The sequence below is a fragment of the Tachypleus tridentatus genome, chromosome 8 (genome assembly GCF_004210375.1).
Source record: "Tachypleus tridentatus isolate NWPU-2018 chromosome 8, ASM421037v1, whole genome shotgun sequence".
Lineage (NCBI taxonomy): Eukaryota > Metazoa > Arthropoda > Merostomata > Xiphosura > Limulidae > Tachypleus > Tachypleus tridentatus.
This window is the reverse complement of record NC_134832.1, coordinates 89,945,533-89,963,130: the sequence shown is the minus strand read 5'-3', so window position 1 is coordinate 89,963,130 and position 17,598 is coordinate 89,945,533. Positions and strand designations below refer to the sequence as shown.

At 34.8% G+C, this 17,598-nt stretch overlaps 1 long non-coding RNA gene across 1 annotated transcript; it reads left to right on the top strand.

Annotated features, from left to right (window-relative positions):
* Positions 1-7,995: 7,995 nt before the first annotated feature.
* LOC143224216 (uncharacterized) lies at positions 7,996-13,834 on the top strand. The gene is made up of 2 exons (XR_013013277.1): positions 7,996-8,153; positions 13,587-13,834. It is a non-coding gene; the product is annotated as an uncharacterized LOC143224216 (long non-coding RNA).
* Positions 13,835-17,598: the final 3,764 nt, after the last annotated feature.

Genomic DNA, 17,598 nt, shown 5'->3' with positions numbered 1-17,598 from the left:
TAGCTAAAGTTTCTAGCAATTCTCCTCTCAAGCTTATAAAAGATAGTCATCGCAATACGCGAAGAGAAAGTATTTTATCTTAGTTTGCTACAACTGGTATACTCTCAACCTCGGAAGTTGTAACTGTGATTAACGCTTATTAATCGGAAAACTACAGATATTTGACCAGGATATTTATAGATTTCAAAATTCACAAGCCGTTTAACTTCAGAGGAATACCATCGAACGTTAATATTTCTACGAAGACATTATATAACTTTGGTGTGATTAGTGAAGAGCTAGCTAATTCCTCGTTAAGTGAACTGTACCGATACCAACTCGAAATTAATCTGTTCATCGTAAACTGTCGATGAAATATTCAGTTCCAGACCAGATAGAAGCCTCAATATTGTTTGTAACTTTGTAAAACATTTCTATATAAATCGTTATTTGTAATAGCAGTTATTATAAATTGTATAATTACTTGTATATTAAAATATATTTGTATTAAGAAGGAAAACTGTGTGTATCAATCTTGTTGAAAAGTAACATAAATTTAATGCATGTGAATATTTAATTAACTACTAAATTCAAATTAAAATGACTGGTTATTTGAAATAGTAATGTGTAACGTACGTAACATAATAAATTGGTTACTTGTCGGAAATAAATTAAAATATGTAGCAATAGGGACCCAGTGTTTTAAGAACTGTAAAAGAAGAAAAAAAACACGAAAAGCATACAAGACCTGATATTCGAAATGTTTCTTTGTTTGAATTTCGCTCAAAGCTACACAAAAGCTATCTGCGCTAGCCGTCTCTAATTTAGCCGTGTAAGACTAGAGGAAAGGCAGCTAGTTATCACCACCCACCGCCAACTCTTTGGCTACTCTTTTACCAATGAATACTTGGACTGACTGTCACACTATAACGCCCCCACGGCTGAAAGGGCGAGCATGTTTGGTGCTATGTGAATTCGATCCTGCGACCCTCAGATTACGAGTCAAACGCCTTACCCCACCTGGCCATGCCGGACCGTATTCGAAATTAACTGCTAAAAGTCAGGGTTCATCAGATTATTTGTGACGTCATCCATCTAAGATATTAAAAATCATGTGGTAAACTCTGAATCATAATTGATGAAACAATAGACACTGTGAGATATGTCGACGTCACTTTTCGAGCCCTAGAAGCATTTTTGAAATTTTATATAATACCTCATATGTTATCAGAGACAATACTACAAACACTTGGATATGTATTTTACAGGAATGATACATCTGTTCCTTCATTCCGCAGTCATTGTCATGATGAAAAGGCTTCGATGGTATAGCAGCACAGGTTAATAAAGTAGGGAGGAAAGCAATTTATACTTATTGTTTTGGCCTTGTGTTAAAGCTTGCCTGTGTGTGCGTGTTTTTCTTATATCAAAGCCACATCAGGATATCTGCTGAGCCCACCGAGATGAATCGAACCCCTGATTTTAGCGTTGTAAATCCGTAAACTTATCTCTGTACTAGCGGGGAGCAAACCTTGCCTGTTAGGACATCTTTAGCAAGCTGTTATTATAAAAGTTGTTTTTAACACTGCATAGGAAATCATTAAGCTGGTAAAATGAATCAATGAAATAAAAACAACTTTAAGCAAATAAAGCAAGATGGTGTTGGTATCACAATATTCTGTCAGGTGGATAGCGAGTAATGTCTGTCAAATCTTGGGGAGATTCACATTGACCAAATTACTGGAATCCAGAAATCAGTTTAATGATATCCATGAATGAGTGAAGTGCGAGGGACAAAAAACATGCTCCCTCCCCCCCGAAAATGTTGTTAATTTGTTATGTATTTTATTTCATAACAGAAAAATGTGTAAAACTATATGTTTTTAGAACGTATTCGACGAGACCTGTTTAAATATGATCTCAAATCTTACTTTTCACACCGGCTTTCGTAAATACCTGAACATTTATTATTTTAGTTACATTTTCTCATATGAAGTGTTGTCCACCTACTGTAGCTTCTTAAATCTTTTTATTCCAATTATTCTACAGAATTAACAGACAAGCTTCTCTGCAATAATCTAATATAAAAATGAAACTCAAAATGACACAAACAAATTTCACAATGTCATTTATATAATTCTTAAGTGAAAATATAATTCATGCAACTGCAACAATTTCAAATTCTACGCAAGGAAATATCTATTTTGAAATAGTTGAATAATAACCACTTGATTTATAACAAAAACCCTTTTACAGTCATGATTGTCAACTGTTTTTGGATATGTTTATTTGAAAATACGTGTTTTATACTTTAGAAGACTAATAAGGTTAAATAATATATTGTGCACATAGTGAAATTTTGAAAGATACAGAAATATAACCTCTGGTTTTTTTGTGAATTTACTTGCTTTAGTCTAAGGCGAATACATGGGTCAAAGCTATCTAAACTTGCTTTCAGCTGATATGCTTCGGTAATATGTTGAAATAGCCCACACTATTTGTGTGTGTGAAACTGGTTATTTGGTCTCAAAATCGTTTGATGGCAAACATATAACAGAAAACAATGGTAAGTGTTACTTATGTAAAGTTGTATATAATCATCTTTGACAATCAGGGTTCACAAGCTTTTAGCCTAGATGCAAATACTTTTCAATCAGCAAGAAGCATAATCTGTTAAGTTTCCTACAGAAAGTTATGAACATAGTTTTATAATGTTTTACTTGTAAAATAGAAAGAGTAGGTGCATTAAAATCCTACAAAACAATGGAAATATTGTCCTTTGTAACACTGACCGCCTCAAGTAACATTATCAATAGTAAAACTTTCTAGCATGGCCAGGTGGTTAGGGCCCTCGACTTATACTCTAAGGGTCGCGGGTTTAAATCCCGTCGCATCAAACATGCTCGCCTTTTCAGCTGTGGGGGCGTTATAATGTTACGATCAATTCCACTATTCGTTGGTGAAAGAGTAGCTGAAGAGTTGACGGTGTGTGGTGATGGCTAGCTGCCTTCCCTCTAATTTTACACTGCTAAATTAGGAAGGAGGTATAATGTGAGCAGCACCTACATTGAATATATATATAAACTGAAATTTGCTGTTTGCATAAGTATTAAGCCCCTTCAGTTAGTACTTAGTGGAAGAACCATCAACAACAATTACTGGTGTGAGCATTTCTGGATAATCCTCCGCCAGCTTTGCAATACAAGATGTTTTGACAGTTTCGTTGGGAAATATTGATGGAAAGCAAAATTTAAGTCTCACCAAACATCTTCTATTGGATTGAAGTCAAAATTTTAACTGGACCATTCCAGAACATTCACATTCTTCTTTTGAAACCGCTCCAGTGTGGCTTTTATCTTGTGCTTCAGGTCATTGTCCTGAAATGTAAATTGTTGACCTAATTAGAGATTCTTTGCTGACTCAAGCAGGTTTTTATTCTAGAATTTTTCTGTACATTGCATCATTTATTTCTTACCCCCCTCAGTAGCACAGAAGTAAGTCTGGAGACTTACACCACTAGAAACCGGGTTGTGATACCTGAGTGGTGGGCAGAGAACAGATAGCCTATTGTATATCTTTATGACAAAACAAATATTTCTCTCAATCCTGACAAACTTTTTAGTTCCTGCATCCCCTTCATAACATTATGCTGCCACCATGCTTGACAGTTGGGATGGTGTTGAAAGGACGATGTGCTGTGTTGTGCTTGCTCTAGACGCATGCATTTAATTTAAATTAAAAAAAAGACTCAATTTGTGTCTTGCCTGACCAAAGAAAAAAGCAAAACCCGCGACATGTTTTCAATATTATTTACATGCTTTGCTGCAAACTCAGTACTAAATTTCAAATGGTTCTTTTCAGTAACAGCTTCTTTCTTGCCACTTGCCCATCAGGCCAGTTTGTGTAAGAACCGGGATATTGTCGATGTATGAACACTAAATCTCGTCTCATAAATGGAATTTTGCACATCTTTCAAATTCACTGTTAGCTTCATAGTGGCATCTTAGTTTAAAATGGCCGTATGATCTCTGTAGTTATGAAGCACATTCTACTTTGTTTGTTTTTTTAATTTTGCGCAAAGCTACGCGAAAACATCAGAATAAAAGCATCATCTGTTCAAGCCACAACTCACATTGTGAAGATCAAGAAACTTTCTAAACAAGTCAGGGATAAAGTGGTAAAGAAACATTGATCAGAAGAAGGTTACAAGAAAATATCAAAGTTGCTAATTATTTTTTCGAGTACGGCAAAAGTCCATCATTAACAAAGTGGAATGTTCTTCAGACCACCCAATCACTACCGAGATCACACTGCCATTTTAAACTAAGATGCCACTATGAAGCCAACAGTGAATTTAAAAGATGTTTAAAATTCTACGTATGAGACGATATTCAGTGTTCATACATCGACGATATCTCAGTCCCTACACAAAGCTGGCCTGATGGGGAAGTGGTAAGAAAGAAGCCATTACTGAAAAGAACCATCTGAAATCTAGTACCGAATTTGCAACAAAGCATGTAAATGATACTTCAGACATGTGGCAGACTTTATTTTCGTTATACAAGACGCAAATGAAGTTTTTTTTATCTAAATTAAAAGCATCACATCTAGAGCAAGCACAACACAACGCATCCCCCGCTCAACACCATCACACCTACCAAGCATGGTGATAGCAGTATCACGTAATGGGAATGTTTCTCATCAGTGGGGAAAAATTTGTTTGTTTCTTTGTTTTCAGTTGATCACAAAAATACAATCTGCTCTACCCACCACACGGGTATCACAACCCGGTTTATAATGGTGCAAGTTCGCAGACATACAGATGTATTAATGAGGATGGGGAGAGAGAAATGGTTTGATTTGTTTTGAATTTCGCGCAAAGCTACACGAATGCTATCTGCGCTAGCCGTTCCTAGTTTTACAGTGTAAGGCTTCAGGGAAGACAGCTAGTTATCATCACCAACCGCCAACTTTCGGGCTACTCTTTTACCAACGTATAGTCGGATTGATCGTCACATTATAATGCTTCCATGGATAAAAGGGCGAGCATGTTTGGTGTGACAAGGATTCGAACCCGCAATCCTCAGATTAGGAGTCGAATACCTCAACCACCTCAGTATGTCGAGCCGGGGGAAAAATAAATGGTGAGACATGAAGATTGCATTCCACGAACGTTCCCCCAATGAAACTGTCAAAATTGAAACAATTTTGCCAGGACAAATGGGCAAACATTACACCATCCCATTGAGCAAAGCTGACAGAGACTAATCCAAACAGACTCGTAGAAGTAATTGTTGCCAGTGGTTCGTTCACCAAGTACTAAGGGGTAAATACTTACACAATTAGCAAATTTCAATTTATATACATATAGTTTGTTTATATGCAAAAACGGCTCGTTTGGGTTGAGAAAATATTTTACATAGAAGAGCGAACAACGTTTCGACCTTCTTCGGTCATCTGAACCTGACGATGACCAAAGAGCTCTCTGTGTATTATTTTACAAACAGTAAAGTCGTAACATGAACTAATATCCAATATTTGTATTTTATTAGGTCATCCCTTAAGTAATTTTCGATTTTAGGTTCAGAAAAAGAGAAAGTATTTCAAACGCTTTGAATGTTATTCAATCAGTAATGTAGGTTCCATTATTATTAATTATTTCCTGCCAACGATTCACAAACTTCTGAATGCCACTTCTATACAGTTCTTGTGGTTTGGAGGAAAAGAATGTAGAGAGAGTAGTTTTGACATCTTCATGTGTTTTAAGCTCTTTTCCATCAAGGTAGTTCTGCAAACTTCGGAATAAGTGATAATCAAATGGGGCAAGGTCTGGAAAATGAGGATGTGGAAATATTTCCCAATCTAGCTCTTCAATCTTTATAGCTATTATCCTTGCTGTATGGGGCTGTACATTATTCTGATGTAACACAACACCTTTATGATTGATCAAAGCAGGCCTCTTTTCTTTTAGTGCAACATTCATGCGCTCTAACTGTTAACAATAGAATTCTGACTTAATGGTTACATTGAGTAGCAGCAACTGAAAGTGGATCACACCAACAATATCCCACCAAATGCTTAACAAAATTTTCCTGTGGTGAAGGTACATTTTGGGCTGTGCTTTAGCCAGGTTACCCGTAGTGAGCCATTGTCTGCGGAGCTTAACATTTTTATAATATATCCATTTTTCATCTCCAGTCACTAACTTGTCCGAAAAAGGTGAGTTACGTTTACGAGAGTGTAGAGAAATGCAAATGCCCACTCTTGCTCTAAAGTTGGCTTTTGTCAAATTATGGGGAACACATATTCCAAGTTTTGACATCTTTCCAAACTGTTGCATATGATGGTGAGCTGTTGAATTGGTTGAATTAAGCTTCTGTGGTAGTTTTTTAACTGTTACAGCACAATCTTCATCAAGTGCGGCCAGCAGCAAGTCATCATTAAACTCAACAGGACGACCAGTACTTAAGCTGTAGTCACCTGATCTAAGCTTCTGAAACCACCTTCGACATTTTCTCTCATTGAGAGACTCTGCACCATAAACACCTTGAATGTTTCATGTAGTTTCTGCTGCACTATTGCCTTTTTTAAACTTTTAAAGCATTATATGTCTAATGTGCCCCTCAGACATATCTATCTTCAAATTATTTATTTAATTAGTGATATGAAAAATTGAGTTGGGTTAGTTGCTTTTATTTATCTGAACATTTTATACACATCCTTTTACATGTTTTAGGCAATAAAGCCTTCTACAAAGATAGAAATGATGATGCACTTTCTGTATTAAATTTTCGGACATTACTTATGGGATGACCTGATATTTCATTTTGTTTTCTGGCTTAGCGTAGCATAGTACTTATATGTCCGGACTCTAAACCCACGAAATCCTGATTCGCGGGGCCTAGCATTACCAGGTGGTTAAGGTGCTCGACTCGTAATCCGAGGGTCGCGGTTCAAATCCCCATAACATTAAACATGCTCGCTCTTTCAGCCATGGATGCCGTTATAATGTTATATGCAATCCCACTATTCGTTGGTAAAACAGTAGCCCAAGAGTTGGTGGTGGGTGGTGATGACTAGCTGCGTTCCTTTTAGTCCTTACGCTGCTAACAAGGATAGTATCTTGGATAGTTAGTATCTTGTATCGACTAAGAAAAAATATAAACTTCATTTGAAAGTTGAGTTTTTGAAATTTAAAAAAGTGGATGAACGAAAAGCAGTTAAAATTAGTATAGTTTCCTGTTACAACTGTTTACATTAGTTTCGTTACAAATATTATCACTTGTACCAATCAGGTTTGATTTTAATATTCACATATAAATTTCAATATCTTATCTATGAATAGCGTTTTATATAATAAAATAAGTAGGCACTTTAAAAATAAACAATTGGTACAAAATCAAACTGCCCGCCATGTGGTTAAGGCACTCGAATCGTAATCTGAAGGTCGTGGATTCGAATCCCCATCACACCAAACATGCTCGCCCTTTCAGCCGTGAGGGTGTTATTATGTCACGATCAATCCCACTATTCGTTGGTAAAAGAGTAGCCCAAGAGATAGCGGTTGGTGGTGATGACTAGCTGCCTTCCATATAGACTTACTGTGGTAAATTAGGGACGGCTAGCGCAGATACCCTTCTAGTAACTTTGCGCGAAATTCAAACTAAACAAGTAACTTTCTCTCTGTTCTCAAACTCTGTCTTACATTTTATGGCACAAGTGTAGTTGATGTGAACTTTGATAATAAGCTGTGTAAACAAAGTTTAGTTTAAATATTTTAAGCTATCTCATCTCCTACATGGTTTAAGCTTACTTTGCATAAATTGCATAAAAGTCGTGCAAAATCTTATGGGGTTTTGTTTATCCCAGTATATACGACTGAAGTTTACTTCATTAAAACCTCTGCAAAATTTACACAATCAGCATCATATTTTTAACTTGCATAATAACTAAATAACCTTAATTATTATTTTCTTGTTACTTATATCTTTCATCACTGCTTATATTAACCTTGAACCTTGTTGGGATTTTTTGAGAGAATTTTCCCTATTAATTTGACTTTTCCTAGACCTTTTGGAAACATGATCGGACACTTGTCAACGTGGTCGGGAGTAGAGAATGTCAAGGGAAAATTCTAAAAAGGGAAATGAGTTGATCAATGATTTTCGCTGCAGGTATGTAGATATTTTGTATTTAAACTAAAATATAAACAAAAAAGATACCGTCATTTATTATGCTATTTTATTGTCAAAAAAAATATAAAATAACGTTACATGTATTTATCACTTAAAATTATATACAACAGCAGAAATATATCCCTAAACCTGGCTGTTTGTGCTAGAAATTACTAACCGTAGTATTCATACCTAATTGAAAGCGTAATATTTTAGAAAAATTAATCATTTTCTGTACGGTAAATGTTCGGATTTTGTCATACGTAGCTCGTTACATCAAAATGATTTCATGTACAGAGCTGAAAATTTTCAAACCTTTTACTGATAGGAAATGTAATGTCTTTTTACAAATTGAAAGTTGTATCGTTCATTGAAAAAATAATGAGTTCTTAAAAAATGCATCAACAAAAGTATAACCAAATCCTGATAAAAGTCGTGTTCCTCTTGTGAGGAGAGTAGTTTTATTTAAACTATATTTCTGTTATAAATAAACGGTTATTGCATATAATACACTTATTTTTCTAACTCTCTGAATAATAAATACCCAACGTGTCGGTTTTTTTTATAGATTTGTGTTTGTAGTGCCATTCAATAGACGGCGTAGAAGTTTTGGTTACATACAAAGACACTGACAAACGCTACCTCCATTTTAGTGAAATATAAATATCAAGTTGAGGTTAGCGTAATTATAGTATTAAATATGACACTAACTTTTTTCCACACAATTAAACTCGTTGAGGGTTTTCAGCACAAATAAATCAAAATGCATTAATTTGCACCAGATTCCCACGATCATGGTGTGGATCAGTCTTTTTCTTGTGATAGAATTTTCAGGGAAAGCATTCGCGTCACTAGCACACACGTCAGCTTTATTTTAGAACTACTGTTCTAGGATATACAGGGGCTAATAGTAGAGGAATGCATCGGAAAGTAGAACTTAATATCAACACTTAGAAAACTAAAAATATTTGTAGAGAAAAGTTATTCAACTTACACCTGGAATTACGTGTTTTTTGTGGTATTTTTTTGTTAATGAAACTTTCGGTAGCTGAGAACAGTTTGCTGTGTGTGATCCCGTGTTCACTTGTAGAGCATACATAGGTCACTCTCAGAGGCCGAGCGCAATGTGATTGTGCTGGCTTGAAACCGTGTGTCAAAACGTTAAAATTGTGACTTTTGTGCCATATGTCACTTGTTTATTAAGACACACGAATATGGTATTAAATCATTGGATAAGAATTACATTTTACGATTATACCGTATGTTTAAAACGTATACATTTTTAAAAGAGTTATTATTTACCTAACCTATAATTAATGTCGCTTTTTTGCTATTCGAGTTGGCAGCATAGGAGGTATGCAAGGCATTATAAGTTAAGATTGATAATACTAGAGTACAATTGAAACTATAATGATTGATAAGATATGCGTTTTTAAAATTGTTTTAATATTAATGCTTTTAATTTGGTAGCCAGTTGTTGCTTTTCTCCTTGGAAGTTGAACTGCGTGCTTTTTTTAACGCTAATATATGCATATTCGGTTTGCATTTGTGAATATTATCAAGTAATTAATACTGCTTATATATTTTCTTATTTAAAAATAGACTTACAAAAACGAAAATCAGCTTTTGAATGTGAGATCCTTACCCTGATGGCAACGTCATTCATCTAATAAATTTTGACGTGGCTCTAGCCTTATAAAACTTAATACTACACCACTGAGAATATAGAAATATTCTAATTATTCTTTGAACCAAAATAACTGATATTGTTTTTCATGTTAAAATTAAACAAATTTTAAAGTTGCAAATGACTAACGCACTGTGAGTTTAAACTAAACGAGCAGTTAATTTTACTTTTTAATTCAACCGTCATTTGACCTCGTTATCATTCACACCGTTCTTTTGTTTTGAAAGAAGGTAGGTGTCCCCGTGGTATAAAGTATTATCAATCACTCTTCACCTATCAAATATATATAACGAGATTTCGTTCTGATTAGGTTCAGAAATGATTAGTAAAACTACGTGGTTTCATATTTAGGTAATTACAAATACTGTCTTATTATAGATTGTCTGAAGCCTTGGAATTAGAATCACAAACAGATATTATAGTCGCGTGCAAAATATCATATGTATTGTTGATGGCACGAAAATCCGTAAACTGAACACAACAAAGCTTGGAGATTACACACTCTAATATTATGTGAACAATTTTAAAAAGTTATTTCATTACACATACTGTAACTTAAATAATGTACGAAAGTAACAAAAATTATATTATTTCATGTCTTTTTAAGGCAAATTTTCAGGCATTCTAACTCTTAGAAGTCGATAAAATATTTTTATCTCTCTTCCTTTCTCATTTATGAAGTTGTTTAATTTTTTCTTTTAATTGTTGTTGTTGTTTTGAATTGAGCACAAAGCTACACAGTGGGCTATCTGTGCTCTGTCCACCACGGGTATCGAAACCCGGTTTTTAGCGTTGTAATTTCGCAGACATACTGCTAAGCCACTGGGGGGCTTTTCTTTTAAATGAACGACTTATTGCGAATAAGCAGTCTTACTGTTACTTTTCTAATTCCAGGTTGTATAAATATGTTGTAGATCACTCTATGTGTCGTTTGTCTTCTTGAGATAATATTTCTCTCAGAAAAAGTGCCTTGAAACTGTAGGTGCCGGTCCATCCAGTGTAGACATTCTCGATGGCCAACTCCTTCACAACATATACATCCACTATTCAGAATCTTTCAACTATTATAACATATTTGTCTTTTATTTTCCTGCAATTATACTGTTTTAGGCATGGTGAAACCTACACACGGTCAACACTCAGGTTTCTTGTAACAAACCGAATATGTGGTAATTCTCTAGCACACTTCATTATATCATTTGCATTTTGATTCATTGCCTGGCACACTTCCTCTCGAGTTTTCTTCAACATTTTTATTATACTTGTAGTGTGAACTATCTCTCTCTCTGCTCTCGATCATCATTAAATAAGTCTTGTCTGACAGTATCACTTCAAAACTTTCTCGTTCCGATTTCCAGCAAATTAATTCTTCTAACGTTTGATTCTCGAGCTTTTCATCATCATCAATTACTAATTCATTCAAACTATCTCTGATTTGTTTGTTTGTCCTAAATTTCGCGCAAAGCTAATCAAGGGCTATCTGCGCTAGCCATCCCTAACTTAGCAAGTAAGACTAGAGGGAACGCAGCTAGTCACCACCGCTAGCTCTTTTACCAACGAATAGTAGGATTGACCGTCACATTATAACGCCCCCACGGCTGAAAGGGCGAGCATGTTTGGTGCGACAGCGATTCGAATCTGCGACCCTCAGATTATGAGTCGAACGCCTTAACCCACCTGGCCATGCCGGGCCCAACTATCTCTGAATTTTCCAACATTTCACATCTTACTTCTAGATTTATTTTGTATGTTGTTGTTTTATTTTTTCTAATTCTGTTAATTTCGCCTAATAATTTTAATCTATAATGTTCACTTTATAAACAGTTAATCTCATCGTTTGGTTAAGCTAGTTCAAATTTTTCATTAGTCTGTAAGAAAATCAATCTACATCCTAACTTGATGGGTCACCATTATCGAATTCAACCACTTATGACCTCTGAATAAGACAACCTTCTATTGTTGCCTGGCCTTGCTCTGGTTTTATTTTTGAATTTACACATGCCATCTAATTTCCAAAATGTCATTAAAACCAACTTCTCACGTACTGTATATAACACTATAATTACTAGCACCACTACCAATGTTCGTTTCCTAACACACTTCCACTCGAGTTGTGTTCCGTAACTTGAACACCGTTTTCCTCCCTATTGTAGTGTTATAGTGTCGGCTTCTTTTCTATCATCATTGACTAAGTTTTGCCTGGTAGTGTCACTTCAAAACTTTTTTCATCATTATCTGCAGCTAATTAATCTTATTATCCTAGCATTTGGTTCTCGAACTTATCGTCATCTTCACTTTACTAATTCTCGTTCTCGTCTGAATTCTCACATTTTTCACAGTTTGATTCTTGTTGTTTTTCTAATCTTATAAATTTTTCCTCATAATTTTGATCTCTGATGCTCAATTTATAATCAGCTAACATCTCCAATTGGTTAAAATAGTTTGAATTTTGTCATCAGTCTACCACAAACCAATCTTTATCTTAATTAGATGGGTCACGGTCATGTAATTCAATGATTTTAGTGGCCTCTAGATACCACAACCTTCTATTGTTGCCTGGCCCTGTTTTGCTTTTCTTTTCAAATTTATACAGCCCATCTAATTTCCAAAATTTCATAAAAGTTAATTTCTCATGTACTGTATATAATACTATACTTAATAGCATCACCACCAAGCACAATGTTATAATCACAGAATTAGTTAACTTCCACTTATCTAACCAAATTTTTTTCTGCTGTAGCTTGTTTATTTCTTTTTTAATAACGCGCAAAGCTACTCGAGGCCTATCTGCGCTATCCGTCCCTAATTTAGCAGTGTAAGACTAAAGGGAAGGCAGCTTGTCATCACCACCCACCGACAAATATTGAGCTACTCTTTTACCAACGAATAGTGAGATTGACAGTACCTTTATAACGTCCCCACGGATGCAAGAGCGAGCATGTTTGGTGTGACAGACATTCGAAACCCGACCCTCAGACCCTGAGTGCAGCGCTCTAACCATCTGACCTGTTACTGGCAAAAATGAAAAATGTTATCCTGAATTTCATTGATATGTAAAAATCATATGTGAGGGTTGTAAGTCGTGTGGCTTAAATAACCATTTCAAATATTCGTCAAATAAATACTTATTTTCTAATTTCCAGACAGATCAGGAAACAAAAATTCATGAGGAAAATTACTGTTATAATTCATTTGAAGAATTCTGTCGATTCTTGTTTTAGAAAGAACGCACGAATTATAAATTTATGCTATATAATATGAAAAATTTAGACTGAAATTTTATCCATTATTATCATATTTGTCTGGGAATAAAATCCGAAATTATTATAAATGGCGAAAAAAAATGCGCTTATGGTTGTAAAAAGTCTCAGAATTAGAATAATTTACAACTAACATTTTATACCTATGTCTTTATCATTGTTTCCAAAAACTTTTCCATTAAAATAAATAAAAAAATTTTCTTCTTATCTTTTCAATAAAACTTCAAGTCACAAGTATAGAGAACCTGGAGTGGATGCCAGTGTTGTAATTGTTCTGACACCATGTCAGTATTCATGATACAAAAGTTCCTGGATTGTCACTTTCAGCAGTAAGAGGAAGAATACATCTTTGACTTTCCAAAGTAGATTCATAGAGAAAAGAGAAAAAAAAACACACATCAATGTTTATTTTTATCAATTTTTGTTGTTCTTTTGAAAATTGTGTTGAAATTTGCATTTATCTTTTTTTTTTATTTTTATCTTTAGATACTGTCGATCAAATCTAGATATATTTCGATGGTGCTGTCTTCAATCCAGGGAAGAATTACTCACAACCTATGATGTTCGTTCGTTCATGTACACGACTATTGTTACCATATGTATGACTGGATTCAGAGGTTTATATCACTACGGTCGATAGCTCTCATACCTAATCGTTAATACCTTACCACCAAAAAGTACAGCCAAGTAAATATTCAATGGTTAGATTATCTACAAAAGCCCAGTGAAGTAAATATACCACATGTTCGTAACTGTGAAGAGAAACAAATCTCGAATTATAGACCAGAATGTTTCTGCATGGAATAAAATATGATACACGAGTTTTGCGGGTGCCACTAACATGGCTGTAATAAATGTTATGACATTGACACAAAGAATGTTGTTCTAAATGGACCCATGCGGTTTATTTGAAATCGTATATTTGATAAATATAAACTATGGAATACTTTAGGATAAGAGGTCATAACAATATTGGAGATAATGTTAAAGAAAATGAAGTCTAATTATACAGATTTAATGAATTTCTTTAGAGACGAGGCAGTACTCTCATGCCTTGATCTACCAGGTGCCTTTTATGGAGGGAGAGACAACGTGACAAGAGCTTTATGAAATATTTAATGCAACAGAAAACAATTTTAAGATCAAGAAATCGATTTTAGATATGACGAATACACGGGACGATATACACTCGTTACCTTTGATCTTACAGCCCATCTATCTTCCTCAGATTTTTATTTAACTTGGTGTAACATGGAAATTTACAAATTGAAATATTATAAATGTTCTAAGATATCCAGAATTTCTTTCAATTTTAAAAGTTTGTATGTCTAAAAACATTGTATCCGATATGTAAAACCTATGAACTTAGAAATATATTTCATACTCACACAAGATTTATGTACATAAAAAAGATTGAGGGCATATATTTACCAGTGATTACCAACCTGACGATGCAGAAAAAGTTATAATCGTCAATCTGGATCCGAGCCATAAATCCAGTAGTCACTACTGGGTTTATGTTTACTTTCGATGAAATAAAAAAATAGAGTATTTTAACCCATCAGGATAACCTCCATATAATATAAAAATCTTCGTGAAGAAGAACTGTGAAAGGTGAACTTGCAACCAAGACGTACTGTAGTTCTCAGAGTATTGACAATATTGTATATACTATGTTTATTATCGTGGTCGACGCGTTGAAACAGAAACCACTGTCTAAATTTGGATCCCACAGATATAATAACGATATATTTGTTCATGATTTTCTTGTGAAACGTTGTCATGTGAATACGTCTTTAATAGCTGGTTTTTAAACATTAGTGTTAACAATAGACTACGGGTATTTGGTACTGAATATTTATTGTCAGACCATAATTATAAATACAGTGGTTCAGACCATTGTAGGAGTTAAGTGTTCACAGCTGTTACATGTATTGAGTACAATATGTGTGTTTTATTTTGAAACTTGAGCTGCATTGTAATCAACATATGGTGGTATTTCGTTTACAACTGCTTCAAATCTTTCAAAGTCATCCCTTAAAGTGCGTAGCTGATCAGCTAATGATCCGTACAGATCTGCACATATTTTTAAGTTCAAATCCTCATTTTGCAGAACTTGACTTGCTTCATGAAACTTTTACAAAATCTCATCCCACATGATCAACATAAAAACAAATTATAGCTCTTGCATTTTATTTGTAATATTGTATGCTTCTCTTCTAGTGTCTCCCTTTTGTGACTGGTCTTCAACTAGACATTCTAAAGCTTCCAAAATCTTAGAGAAAGAGTTCAAAATTGCTGTTGTTTCCATAAATGTGCCTCTCATCTGGTATCAGATAGGGATTTTAACACACATTCCAAGACAAGCTTTAAGAATTTTCCACCGGCTGGGTGAGGCGGGAAGAAATGTATTGCAGAAAACAAACTAACTGCCACTTGACAGCAGTCAACAGCACTTCGGCCTACCAGATTTAGTGAATGGGCTACACAGAGCACATATATGGTAAACTTATTTTCTTCTAAAATATTTTGCTGCATCCCCTTATTATGCCCAGACATGTTACCAGCATTGTCGTAAGACTGATCCCTACATTTTGAAAAATTAAGTTTGCAAACTTCATGTAAGTACTGCAATACCTGTTTTGTCAATTCCTCACTGCTGTGGCTTTTCAGTTCCAGAAAGGTTAAAAAGCATTCAATAAGCTGCCCATTTTTTAAGTATCGAAGTACAACACTTAACTGATCTATATGTGATGGATCTGGCGTCGAGTTAAATGACAAGCTAAAATAACCAGAAAAATTTACTTCATCAACGCTGAATGCATGGACTTTCTAAGCCATTGGTTCAATGAGTTCTTCAGAGGTGGTTTTCTTTTACCAGAATTTCCATATTTCGAAATATGCTCTACTAAAAATGGTCCAAACTGACTTACGAGATCAAGCAGCTCTAAAAAAATTCCCATTTTGCAGTGAACCAAATTTTTCATCTGTTCCTCAAAAAGCCAGGCCACATTCAGCAAATGTACGAATAACAGCTACTACACGCTCTAAGACATGCTCCTGGTAATTGCACTCTTCTTTAATTTGTTTTTCCAACTCTTCTCGTAAGCCTAAACATTGTCTGCGAGTTAATATGTTAGCATAGTCTGGGTAAGTAGTACTTCCTTCATAACGATCAATTACAGTAGTATTTCGCTAGTCTGTTTCAACAAAACGAGAGGAAAATTTAGGGGCAAAAAGATTACAAACAAAGCTGTAAATTTACCTTACAAAGAAAAGTTTTTGCGAACAGCATCTCTTTGGTTTGCCGCTATTGAAAGTCTGGCAAGATTTGCCAAATGGCCCATTGTGGTGTTGACAATCAGTGGCTTCACAAACAATCCAATAAGCCACATCATCAGCAGAGAAATCGAGCCACAACCCTGGATCTTTCGCTTCAGTTTCTTCATCTTTTGTAGACTGAAGCATTTTACCATGGTCAGTAGAATTTCATTTTCAGCAATTATTTCAACTTCAGACTGTCTTGAAGAGCAACTTGCATCAACATTAACACTAGAGATATCAGGAGAATTTACAGGCAAAGTGAGATCATTTGTGAGACTTGTGCCAGTTAAGCCAACCTGTGACATCTTAACGTCATCATTATGTTCTGACCTTGAAGTGAACAAAGTGGTACTTGTAGGTGTGAAGCTTGGTTGAACTTCAATCATGTTGGAGACAGATGCAGTGTAAGTGACTTCTGATGGCAGAGACAAGTTTTGATTTGGAAAATCATGTTGTGTAAGTAGTGTGAAAAAAGTAGTCAGCTTTTCAGTCTTGACCACTAAAACCAAAGCCTTTTGTTGGTTCTTTTTTGCCAATTTTCTCTTTTGTGCGCCACTTAATTGAATACGTTTCATCTTGCAGTCTGAAAAAATACAGAAACAAAAATAAAAATATATATATGTAAAAACGGCTCTCTTGGGTTGATAAAAAATTTTTATGTAAAGGAGCAAACAAAGTTTCGACCTTCTTCGGTCATCGTCAGGTTCACAAAGAAAGAAAGAAGTAACTAAAAGAAAAATAAAAAATAAAACACAAAAGCATATGGATCATATACAGTTATAATGTTTAAAAAAACACTGAAATTCATAAAGTTATTATAGAACCTAGGTTCTCTCTCTCTAGGTGTTTGGGTATATATATTTGTATACCCAGGTGGGTCAGGTACACCAGACCACTACCATTACTAAGTTGGAATGGACTGATTAATACATTTAGTGTAAATACAATATGGCTGAATTAATAACATAACTTTAAATCTGGTCCTTTTCAGAGCAATGTCCATTTATATTTTTCTTTCATTGACCTAGATTCATCAGCACATAAACATGAATTCATAAATACTTTTATTCATTTGCTGCATTCTGATTGGTTGAAAACCGTTCAAGACCAGTCTCGAATCAATACAAGTCTGGCTTCAACCCATTTTAAGAGAATTAGTTTTCAATCATTGCAA